This window comes from Lolium perenne, chromosome 1 (genome assembly GCF_019359855.2).
Source record: "Lolium perenne isolate Kyuss_39 chromosome 1, Kyuss_2.0, whole genome shotgun sequence".
NCBI lineage: Eukaryota > Viridiplantae > Streptophyta > Magnoliopsida > Poales > Poaceae > Lolium > Lolium perenne.
This window is the reverse complement of record NC_067244.2, coordinates 35847835-35860994: the sequence shown is the minus strand read 5'-3', so window position 1 is coordinate 35860994 and position 13160 is coordinate 35847835. Positions and strand designations below refer to the sequence as shown.

The following is a 13160-nucleotide window of genomic DNA, read 5'->3' as shown; positions in this document are numbered from 1 at the left end:
TCTCTCCTGGTAAAAGGCTGTGCGCCGCGATGGAGGAGTGCTCTATTACCACCCTAGACTTGCTAGCTAACCCCGACTAGCCCTGCCTCGCTCGTGAGCGTTCTGCAGTACTTTTGTCGAGCAGCTGCAGTGCGACATGACGCGTCGACGACCCCCTCCGTTCTAGCCGCGTTGCAACAGCAGCTAGGCTCCAAAGCTCTGCGCTGAGCGTAGTGCGCGCTGAGGCGCCGCTCACTCGACCAGTCGCAGCCGCCTACCACCCCGTTTCTTCCGTGCATGCCCTCGGTGCATCGTGGACGCAGCACCATCGTTTTTAGCCCTCACGCCCCCACTCAATCCCTCCTTCCTCTCCACTCCACGCCTTCTCACCCCTCTTCACTGAGACCCTCCGAGAGTCCGAGGAGCAGAATACCGCGCCCAGCCGTCTCTTCCTCGCCGGAGAAGAAACTGAGCCAAACCGGCCGCCGTGTGCATGTCGCCGAGCACGTCACTGCCAGCACCTCTCCGCCCTTCCTCTCCACTCTATTTCTTCTTCATGCTGTTCTCTAACTCGCTGGGCACCTCATCGTCTTCTCTTTTTCTGCTAGGAAGGCCGTCGACGTCGACTTCGGCCGTGGCGACATGGAGCTCGCCTCCGACCCCGCCGGTGTCCCGAACGTTGTGCATGTTCGTGCGCGCCCTGTACCGATCCTCCGCAGTCCCCCGCGTACTCCCTTCACCGCCGCAGCCTCCACGCCGTCCCCAGGTCCCCCAGGCTGCCGCCCCGTCGTCTCCGCCAATGCAGGCGACTCGGCGACCATGTCCGTCCGACGCCCGGGAAGCCGCATCTGCGTGCGCACATCGTCGTCCGCCCCAAAAACCGTCGTCCTCGAGCCCCCGCAGTTCGCCGGCGTCGGGTTCTGACCGCATGATCGCGGAACCCGTCGTCATCCACGCGAGCGACCTGGAGCTGGCCTGTGCGTCTACAGCGATAGGGCAGGACCGCCTCAGGCTCCTCTGCCTCTCCAGCACGTCGCCGTTGCCCAAAACTCCCACGGTGAGCTCTTCTTCTTCCCCTGCGTCCGGTTCCCGTCGCTAGGTCGCGGCCGCGCCATCGTTCCCGTCGTCGCGGAAGAAACCGCCCGGCGCCGTCGATCCTGCACCCTACGGCTGCATGCAGCCCAGCCTTGCATGGCTGCAGGCCCCGCTGGGGCCCCTTCCTTCGTGGCCTCCCGCGGTGGCAGCTGGGCCGGCCTGTGCCGAATCTGGCCGAGCCCCTGGTTCCGGCCCAAGCTTTCCTTTTTCTTTTTCCGTGAATATTCCAACAGATCTCGATGCCGTAGTTTAAATCCACTAAAAATCTGTCGCACCTCCAAAATTTGATGATTCAAATTTATTTGTGTTGCTACACAAAATCCTGACCACCTCCTGTAACATGCATGTGATTTTATGCAATATATATTTACTGGTATTTTGTTTTCTGAAAAGTTACTTCTGTGTTGTTTATTTAATTGTGAGCGTTAGGTAGATCTTTCGGGTGTGAAACAAATTTTGGTAGATTGTGTTAGTGAATAGCTTCATTTTGGTATACCTTACACTATCAGAAGCTTCCTATATTTTGTATAGCTTAGAAGTTTAGATCTGTCCAGCAGGGACTTGTGTGATTTTTATTTTGAAAACAAAAACAGTTTCTGCAGCAAAACCAAGTGAATCTGGTAGATAACCTGTTAGGGTATGTCCAGGTCAAGGGAATTATTTTTGTGACCTATATTTTAACTCTGGGGATTTTATTACCAAAACAGAGTACCTTTTCAGTATAAAAATTGTGATAATTATCTTATAGCTCAGAAAAATGCCAAACCAGTTTTGGTAGATCAAATTTTTCAGTACCTATCCAGTGATATGTTTGTTACTGGTTGTACATGCTCTGATGACTGTGTGCCTTGAAAATGGTTTGCTCTAGTTTCTTCCTTGTAAAAATGTTTAAAAATATTTAAAAGTTTATTTTTGAAAACTTCCAGTGCATATGAGTTTCACATGTTACTAGCTTCCAGTAGATATGCTGCATGTAGTTTTTTGAGCCACAGAAAGATTGAGGCCATTTATTTGGTCCCCAAGTCATTTCTGGTTTTATAAAAATCATAACTTTTATTTTATAAACCCAAATTTAGTGAATCCAATTTCTGTAGCTTTATAAAGTAAAGCTTTACTCTCTGTGATTTTACCAAATTTTTATGTGCATTATTTTGGAGTGGCTTGTTAAATTGATGCTAGTGCTTATTTTACCCATAGGGAAATTGTGTTGTTTTTTTTTGTTTAAAATGATTTTTTAATGAACCTTGGCACCAGACCCCTACTGGTGGTTTCCAAAGGTCATTAGCCACCTTTGTTTGGGAAGGTTATGATTTGTTGCAAGGCAGAACCTTTTTAGTTAATAGGTGTTATATTAAGGCCTTTTCTAGTAACGGTAAAGCTAGTCCTTTTATAAATAAAATGACCATCTTGCCATAGGTGTTGTTTGTTTGATGTGATTAGTGCCTCTGATTGAGTGGTTTGCTACTAGTTGTGTGTGTGTGTGTGTTTGATGCTATGGCTATATGCTGATCGTTCGTCTTTTATTTTGCGACGTTAGAATGCGATCACTATCGGAGAAGAATGAGAGGATCTCGGTGTGGATCTCGAAGAGGAAGGAAGAGCAGAGGTTCGTGAAGAAGAAGTCCAGGGACAAATAGCCAACCAAGGCAAGCCACCTCTTGATGCATCTCTGATCCTATATATATACCTTGCTCTTGCATTATTACAGGTTTTACAAAGTGCATTTTTTTATTATGTCGGTGGTTAGCGCCACCCGGAGTTTTATCGATCCACCTCTAGGGTGCAGCCCTTGTTGGTACCTACTGATCACATCTCTATTAGTGATATGGTGCTTACCACCTCATCACACTTGTCGCCTCTTTTCAAAGGGAAATTGGACTATAGGTTGGGAGCCCTGGAAAAATATTTGTGAAAATCGTTTTCAAGCATAAAGGTTTTTTCTGGAAAACCTTGGAATGGGTTTGCCTTGCCCAAGTGTGGTTTTTGTGAAACACAAAAAGGTTTATGAAAGATATTGCTGGAGGCAAATGGAGATGAAAAGTTGTTTTCGAAAAACCTTGGTGACCATAGTACGAAACCGGACCTAGCCAGTACAACCACATTACCCTTTAGTGGGACGGGGCGTAGTGTAGTAGTTTGTCTCGCCTTAGTTTGGGTCCTGCAAATGTAAGGGGTAGTCCGAGCATGGACACCTATCGACCGGGCCTTCCCGACGTACTGGGGACGCCTTTCCTTCTTTTCAGATGGCAGGGGTACAACCTATGAGCTCCCATTGAATAATGCCCCGTAGTTGGTCGCGACATTCCGGAGGGTCGAGCTGGTCGGGGAATTTGCTACTCCTGGGTAAACGACCCCTCGGACTCTGGTGTTGGGAGGTACAACTCTGGGCGGCATGTCCTAGGCTAAGGCGAGCAGGCGAAAAACTACGATCGGGTATTTGTCGTGGCATATGTTATTATGCAGGGATGATGCCCACACAATGAGTATTTGGATCTTGTGGGGAAAGTGTACAACCTCTGCAGAGTGTAAATCTATTCGAATAGCCGTGTCCGCGGTTATGGACATGGGAATGGCAGTACGTGGCATTAGAGGAAAGTTTTGGTTTATAAAAGTGTTTTCTCAAAAATGTTTCGGGAAAATGATGCCAGTGGGACTGGTGGAAATGTACCTGAGAGGTACGGTGAAGATTTGGAAAAGTTGTTTTGGCCATACTGAGATGGCCGGAAAGGAAAATGGGTCACCCTTACCTATTAGTCTGCAAACAAAATGGTTTACCAAAAAGGTTTTCAACAAAGATATAGATGTATCATACTCTCGAGAGGAACCACCTCTCGCTCCTTGTCACCCTAGTTTAGTGCCTGATCCTTGCTACTGCCAAATATGCATATCCTTTACTTCTCCCTAAGGTGGTTTGCGAGTACAATTCATAATGTACTCATGGCTTTGTCCCTGGCTATTTACTTGGCCAGACTTGGTGGAATCCGACAGATGAAGAAGGAGTCGACGACGTCTATGCGAGCTAGGAACGTCTTCCCAGTCAGTTGCCTGTAGGGTTATGGCATGACTTGGGCCATGCGAACGCTTTCGTCTGAAGCAATTCCGCCGTGTGATTGTTGATCTCCTGCCATTGCGGCACTTATGTAAGTATTGGTCATGTGACCTGTTGTAATCTTTTTATTCGGTACTGTAATGGATGATGTATTTGATACCAGTTCGGTTAAGCTTTCACGACACACTGATCATGGGATCATGAAGGTGTATGCATAACGGGTGTTTTGGACAGCTAGTCCGGGGCCCCACACTAGCATGAAGAGAAGTGGTTTTTTGTTTCAACATGGAAATTTCAAAAAACCTCCCAAGGGTTACATTTTGGAGTGACTTAAGAAGGATAGATGCTTAATTTTTCATATTCATGTTTTAAACTTGTTTAAATCATGGTCAGACACCTAGGATTTGACTAAGATTCAAATGGGTAGAAAAATTAAAAAAATCAGAAAAATAAAAAACAAATTATATAGTCTTCTTATGTCATGTAGTAAGCATTCAAGTTGATAAACAAGGTCTAGACATATTCAAACTAGACAAACCAGTATTTGAATTTTTATACCCATTTGAATCTTGGTCAAATCCTAGGTTTCACCAAGATTTGAATAAGTTTAAAACATGAATATGAAAAAGTGAGCATGTATGCTTCTCAGTTACTCTAAAATGTAGCTCTTGTTGGGAGGGTTTTTGAAATTTCCATGTTTGAAACCAAAAACAACTTCTCTTCCTGCATGCTTGCCTTCATAAGACAGAGCTTAGGGTTAGGGGTAGATATATACATGATTTTATGGTTTGAATATGTCTAGACCTTGTTTATCAACTTGAATAATGCTTACTATATATATGACATAAGAATGTTATGTCCTTTGTTTTTCATTCTTTTGATTTTTTTCTGAATTTTTATGCCCATTTGAATCTTTTTGTCAAATCCTAGGTTTGGCCAAGATTTAAACAAGTTTAAAACATGAAAATGAAAAGGGAAGCTTGTATCCTTCTTAGTCACTCTAAAATGAAGTTTTTGGGTTTTTTTTTGAAATTTCCATGTTTGAAACCCAAAACCACTTCTCTTCATGCTTGAGTTCATAAGACAGAGTTTAGGGTTAGGTGGTAGATACATGATTTGTATGTTTTGAATATGTCTAGAGACCTTGTTTATGATTACTATATATATGACATAATAAGACCTTGGTTTTTCATATTTTTTTTGATTTTTTGATTTTTTATGCCCATTTGAATCTTGGTCAAATTCTAGGTTTGGCCAAGATTTGAACAAGTTTAAATCATGAATATGAAAAATTAAGCATCTATCCTTCTTAGTCACTCCAAAACTCTTGGGAGGGTTTTTGAAATTTCCATGTTTGAGACCAAAACCACTTCTCTTCATGCATGCTTGACTTCATAAGACAGAGTTTAATTAGGGTTAAGTTAGGGGTAGATATATACATGATTTTCTGGTTTGAATATGTATAGGCCTTGTTTATCAACTTGAATGCTTACTATATATATGACATAAGAATGCTATGTCCTTTGTTTTTTCATTCTCTTGATTTTTTCTGAATTGTTATGCCCATTTGAATCTTTTGGTCAAATCATAGGTTTGACCAATATTTAAACAAGTTTAAAACAAGAAAATGAAAAGGTAATCATGGATCCTTCTTAGTCACTCTAAAATGAAGCTTTTGGGATGTTCTTGAAATTTACATGTTTGAAACCCAAAACCACTTCTCTTCATGCTTGACTTCATAAGACAGAATTTAGCGGTTAGGGGTAGATACATGATTTGTCTAGTTTGAATATGTCTAGACCTTGTTTATCAATTTTAATGCTTACTATATGACATAAGAAGACTATGTGCTTTGCCTACTATATGACATAACAAGACTATGTGATTTGACCAAGATAATTTAAACAAGTTTAAAACATGAAAATGAAAAGGGAAGCTTGTATCCTTCTTAGTCACTCGAAAATGGAACTTTTTTGGGAGGTTTTTGAAATTTCCATGTTTGAAACCCAAAACCACTTCTCTTCATGCTTGACTTCATAAACATGAAAAGGAAGACTATTTGCTAACGGAGGGAGTAAGCACTCTTGCTATCAAAAGTACCAAACGATGCATACCAAAATGATTTTTTAGAGGAATACTAGTTCAGATTATTTAATTTTATATTAGCAGGCCAAAATCGAACCCCGTAGTTGCATTTTCTGAAATTGATCCGTAGTACTGCGGAGAACCCTAGTTTAACTTATTAATAGATTCGTAGGTCGATTTCTTTTGCGTTTTTATTATTATTACTAGGCAGCACATGTGTTTGCCCGTCCAGTGAAACTCTTTCATTTCATTTTTATTTTCCGCAAGGTCGGGAATCGGAGGAAGAGGGATCACACGGGAGGAGACGAAGGGAGAGCAGTCACGGGGCCCCACTTATTTATGGTGTCTACATTTTTACGGGTGATTTGACTGTTTTGCAGGGTTGTCAGTGCGCAGAGGGTGCGAGCGAGCGAGGCCGAGAATGAGATAGATGTTTTTTTGTTGTTGGAGGGACAACCGAACGATCCTGAAGGACCCAGATTTCCAATACGCATCAGAGAGCAGTTTACAGCATGACACAAAATAAATAGGAAATTACGTCTAAATCCATAAGATTTACATGGTAGACCCCAAGCTGAAAGCAAGAAATGCGATCGGGTCCTTAACAGCCACCGTCCGGATTGATCCTCGTCGCAGCCGGGCACGAACCACTTGGCGCGACCAAATCAACATGGCTAAAGAGCCTGCACACCATGGCCTCTGAGCTGAGCTAGAAACGCCCTGCCAAAACCGGCAGCCAACGGAGGTGGATAATTGGAGAGAGAGAGAGAGTCTTGATGCATCTCGCTTGACAAAGAATATGGCTGGGAGTTTGCTTACCTAGCGTACGTGACTTGTGCTCACTGAAGTGTGGGACCTCACGCATGGGAACCACACGTAAGTGACAGACTTGTTGCTCTAATAACTCGTTTGATTATTATACTGTATTAGTACATAGTTTCCTATAGATCCTTCTTAGTCACTCCAAAATGAAGCTTTTGGGAGGTTTTTGAACTTTCCATGTTTGAAACCAAAAACCACTTCTCTTCATGCATGCTTGACTTCATAAGACATAGTTTAGCTAGGGTTAGGGGTAGATACATGATTTTCCTGGTTTGAATATGTCTAGACCTTGTTTATCAACTTAATTGAATGCTTACTATATGACATAAGAAGACTACGTGCCTTGGTTTTTCATTTTTTCATTTTTTTTAAATTTTATGCCCATTTGAATCTTGGCCAAATCCTAGGTTTTTCATTATTTTGATTTTTTTTGAATTTTTATGCCCATTTGAACGTTTTGGTCAAATCCTAGGTTGGGACCAAGATTTAAACAAGTTTAAAACATGAAAATGAAAATGGAAGCTTGTATCCTTCTTAGTCACTCTAAAATGAAGTTTTTGGGAGTGTTTTTGAAATTTCCATGTTTGAAACCCAAAACCACTTCTCTTCATGCTAGACTTCATAAGACAGAGTTTAGGGGTTAGGGGGTAGATACATGGTTTGTCTAGTTTGAATATGTGTAGACCTTGTTTATCAAATTGAATGCTTACTAGCTACATGACATAAGAAGACTATGTACTTTGGTTTTTCATTTTGCTCTTTTTTCATTTTCTGTCCATTTGAATCTTGGTCAAATCCTAGGTTTGACCATGATTTATACAAGTTTAAAACATGAATATGAAAAATTAAGCATCTATCCTTCTTAAGTCAGTCCAAAATGTAACTCTTGGGAGGGTTTTCGAAATTTCCATCTTTGAAACCAAAAACCACTTCTCGTCATGCTTGACTTTCATAAAATCGACCGAGATTAGGGTTAGGGGGTAGATACATGATTTGTCTGGTTTGAATATGTCCAAACATTATTTATGAACTTGAATGCTTACTATGTGACATAAGAAGACTATATGCTTTTAAAATTCAAACATATGGTAAGCATTCTTATGTCATATAGTAAGCATTCAAGTTGATAAACAAGGTTTGGACATATTCAAACCAGACAAATCATGTATCTACCACCTAACCCTCAACTAGCTCGGTCGATTTTATGAAAGTCTAGCATGAAGAGAAGTGGTTTTTGGTTTCAAACATGGAAATTTCAAAAAAAAACTCCCAAGAGTTACATTTTGGAGTGACTTAAGAAGGATAGATGCTTAATTTTTCATATTCATGTTTTAAACTTGTTTAAATCATGGTCAAACACCTAGGATTTGACCTAGATTCAAATGGGTAGAAAATTTAAACAAATCAGAAAAATGAAAATCCAAAGTATATAGTCTTCTTATGTCATAAGCATTCAAGTTGATAAACAAGGTCTAGACATATTCAAACTAGACAAACCAGTATCTACCCCCTAACCCCTAAACTCTGTCTTATGAAGTCTAGCATGAAGAGAAGTGGTTTTGGGTTTCAAACATGGAAATTTCAAAAACCTCCCAAAATCTTCATTTTAGAGTGAATAAGAAGGATACAAGCTTCCCTTTTCATTTTCATGTTTTAAACTTGTTTAAATCTTGGCCAAACCTAGGATTTGACCAAAAGATTCAAATGGGCATAGAAATTCAGAAAAAAATCAAAAGAATGAAAAACCAAAGGACATAGCATTCTTATGTCATATATATAGTAAGCATTCAAGTTGATAAACAAGGTCTAGACATATTCAAACCAGAAAATCATGTATATATCTACCCCTAACCCTAAACTCTGTCTTATGAAGTCAAGCATGCATGAAGAGAAGTGGTTTTTGGTTTCAAACATGGAAATTTCAAAAACCCTCCCAAGAGTTACATTTTGGAGTGACTTAAGAATGATAGATGCTTAATTTTTCATATTCATGATTTAAACTTGTTTAAACCATGGTCAAACCTAGGATTTGACCAAGATTCAAATGGGCAGAAAATTTAAAAAAATAGAAAATGAAAAACCAAAGTACATAGTCTTCTTATTATGTCATGTAGCTAGTAAGCATTCAATTTGATAAACAAGGTCTAGACATATTCAAACTAGACAAACCATGTATCTACCCCCTAACCCCTAAATTCTGTCTTATGAAGTCAAGCATGAAAAGAAGTCGTTTTGGGTTTCAAACATGGAAATTTCAAGAACATCCCAAAAGCTTCATTTTAGAGTGACTAAGAAGGATCCATGATTACCTTTTCATTTTCTTGTTTTAAACTTGTTTAAATATTGGTCAAACCTAGGATTTGACCAAAAGATTCAAATGGGCATAAAAAATCAGAAAAAAATCAAGAGAATGAAAAAACAAAGGACATAGCATTCTTATGTCATATATATAGTAAGCATTCAAGTTGATAAACAAGGTCTAGACATATTCAAACCAGAAAATCATGTATATATCTACCCCTAACCCTAAACTTTGTCTTATGAAGTCAAGCATGCATGAAGAGAAGTGGTTTTTGGTTTCAAACATGGAAATTTCAAAAACCCTCCCAAGAGTTTTGGAGTGACTAAGAAGGATAGATGCTTAATTTTTCATATTCATGATTTAAACTTGTTCAAATCTTGGTCAAACCTAGAATTTGACAAAGATTCAAATGGGCATAACAATTCAAAAAAACCAAAAAATGGAAAACCAAGGTCTTATTATGTCATATAGTAAGAATTCAATTAAGTTGATAAACAAGGTCTAGACATATTCAAACCAGGAAAATCATGTATCTACCCCTAACCCTAAACTCTGTCTCATGAAGTCAAGCACGCATGAAGATATGTGGTTTTTTGGTTTCAAACATGGAAATTTCAAAAACCCCCCTAAGAGCTACATTTTGGAGTGACTAAGAAGGATAGATGCTTAATTTTTCAGATTCGTGATTTAAACAAAGTTTCCTATGGTTCCAAGGGTAGGGAAGCCAAGTTAACTCATTTACATGATAGTATTTTTTCCATGAAGCCAAGTTAACTCATCTATCAATTGGTACATTTTGGTTATATTCAAAATTTTACTTGAAACTTGTTGGTCATGCCATTCTACTACTTGGCTAACACATTTTTCAGCTCGGGAAGGTAGGGGAAGGGGGCATGCATGATGCTACCCTGAATTTGTGGGACCCCAAAAACTTGCAAATACGAGCGATGCATCCAAAAGAAACACTCGTCCCCTCCCCGCATGATTTTGCCCTACCTAAATTTGAAGTCAAGCCAAAGGTGGTTCAAAAAAGGCAATCAAAAGGCATGGATTGTTCATCATTTTCTACATAGCTAGGGAAAATACCATACTGCCATACTAGTGTTTTAGAAAATAGCCCTTCAAATAGTTTGGCAACATGTTTATCAACTTTAATGCTTACTATGTGACATAAGAAAACTATTTGATTTGGTTTTTCATTTTTCTATTTTTTTTTTAATTTTTCTGCCCATTTGAATCTTGGTCAAATCCTTGGTTTGACCAAGATTTAGACAAGTTTAACACGTGAAAACGAATAAGTAAGCATGGATGCTTCTTAGTCACTCCAAAATGTACCAACTGATAGATATGTTAACTTTGCTTCATGGATGTAAATGAGTTAACTTGGATTTCCTACCCTTTGAATCCATAGGAAACTTTGTTCTAATGCACTATAATAATCAATCGAGTTTTTACACCAACAGGTCTGTCACTTACGTGTGGTGCCCATGCCTGAGGTCCCACACTTCAGTGAGCACAAGTCACGTGCAATAGGTACGCAAACTCCCAGCCATCTTCTTTGTCAAGAGAAGACGCATCAGGAATTCAGGATGCGTACTGGACGTCTCTGGGTCCTTCAGGATCCTTCGGTTGTCCCTCTCATAAAAAAATCTCTCTCATTCTCGGCCTCGCTCGAGCGCTCGCTCGCTCGCACCTCCTGCTCACTGACAAACCCTGCACAACAGTCAACATCATCACCCGAAAAAGGGGAGGCACCATAATGCTCTCCCTTCTTCTCTCCTTCCAAGCGATCCCTCTTCCTCCGAGTTTCACTCGACGGGCAAACACACATGTGCTGCATAGTAATAATAAAAAGGTACTGTAGAAAAATCGATATACGAATCTATAATTAAATAGGTTAAACTAGGGTTTTGCCCAGTTCTATAGATCAAGGTTCAAAAAAAATCCAACTACGGGGTTCGAACAACACGATTCTAATCCAAGATTTTTTTCGACCTCATCCAAATGGCCTCAAACTATAGGGTTAGCATCAAGTGCAGTATGTGTGAAAATGTATGCACTATGTGTGCTATAACTTGTATGTCTTTCAAATTTGAACCAAATTTGAATAAGTTTGAAATATTTGAAAAGGGGCTTTTTGAAATAAGCACCCCAGTTTAAATCACGAATCTGAAAAATTAAGCATCTATCCTTCTTAGTCACTCCAAAATGTAGCTCTTAGGGGGGTTTTTGAAATTTCCATGTTTGAAACCAAAAAACCACATATCTTCATGCGTGCTTGACTTCATGAGACAGAGTTTAGGGTTAGGGGTAGATACATGATTTTCCTGGTTTGAATATGTCTAGACCTTGTTTATCAACTTAATTGAATTCTTACTATATGACATAATAAGACCTTGGTTTTCCATTTTTTGGTTTTTTTGAATTGTTATGCCCATTTGAATCTTTGTCAAATTCTAGGTTTGACCAAGATTTGAACAAGTTTAAATCATGAATATGAAAAATTAAGCATCTATCCTTCTTAGTCACTCCAAAACTCTTGGGAGGGTTTTTGAAATTTCCATGTTTGAAACCAAAAACCACTTCTCTTCATGCATGCTTGACTTCATAAGACAAAGTTTAGGGTTAGGGGTAGATATATACATGATTTTCTGGTTTGAATATGTCTAGACCTTGTTTATCAACTTGAATGCTTACTATATATATGACATAAGAATGCTATGTCCTTTGTTTTTTCATTCTCTTGATTTTTTTCTGATTTTTTATGCCCATTTGAATCTTTTGGTCAAATCCTAGGTTTGACCAATATTTAAACAAGTTTAAAACAAGAAAATGAAAAGGTAATCATGGATCCTTCTTAGTCACTCTAAAATGAAGCTTTTGGGATGTTCTTGAAATTTCCATGTTTGAAACCCAAAACGACTTCTTTTCATGCTTGACTTCATAAGACAGAATTTAGGGGTTAGGGGGTAGATACATGGTTTTTCTAGTTTGAATATGTCTAGACCTTGTTTATCAAATTGAATGCTTACTAGCTACATGACATAATAAGAAGACTATGTACTTTGGTTTTTCATTTTCTATTTTTTTAAATTTTCTCATTTCATTTGAATCTTGGTCAAATCCTAGGTTTGACCATGGTTTAAACAAGTTTAAAACATGAATATGAAAAATTAAGCATCTATCATTCTTAAGTCACTCCAAAATGTAACTCTTGGGAGGGTTTTTGAAATTTCCATGTTTGAAACCAAAAACCACTTCTCTTCATGCTTGACTCTCATAAAATCGACCGAGATTAGGGTTAGGGCATAGATACATGATTTGTCTGGTTTGAATACGTCCAAACATTGTTTATCAACTTGAATGCTTACTGTATGACATAAGAAGACTATATGCTTTTAAAATTCAAACATATGTTAAGCATTCTTATGTCATATAGTAAGCATTCAAGTTGATAAACAAGGTTTGGACATATTCAAACAAGACAAATCATGTATCTACCACCTAACCCTAAACTCGGTCAATTATATGAAAGTCTAGCATGAAGAGAAGTGGTTTTTTGTTTCAACATGGAAATTTCAAAAAACCTCCCAAGAGTTACATTTTGGAGTGACTTAAGAAGGATAGAAACTTAATTTTTCATATTCATGTTTTAAACTTGTTTAAATCATGGTCAGACACCTAGGATTTGACCAAGATTCAAATGGGTAGAAAAACTAAAAAAATCAGAAAAATAAAAAACAAATTATATAGTCTTCTTATGTCATGTAGTAAGCATTCAAGTTGATAAACAAGGTCTAGACATATTCAAACTAAACAAACCAGTAT

At 39.0% G+C, this 13160-nt stretch overlaps 1 long non-coding RNA gene across 1 annotated transcript; it reads left to right on the top strand.

Annotated features, from left to right (window-relative positions):
- Positions 1-362: 362 nt before the first annotated feature.
- On the top strand, positions 363-4421 carry LOC139836209 (uncharacterized). The gene is made up of 3 exons (XR_011752905.1): positions 363-1036; positions 2612-2720; positions 4044-4421. It is a non-coding gene; the product is annotated as an uncharacterized lncRNA (long non-coding RNA).
- Positions 4422-13160: the final 8739 nt, after the last annotated feature.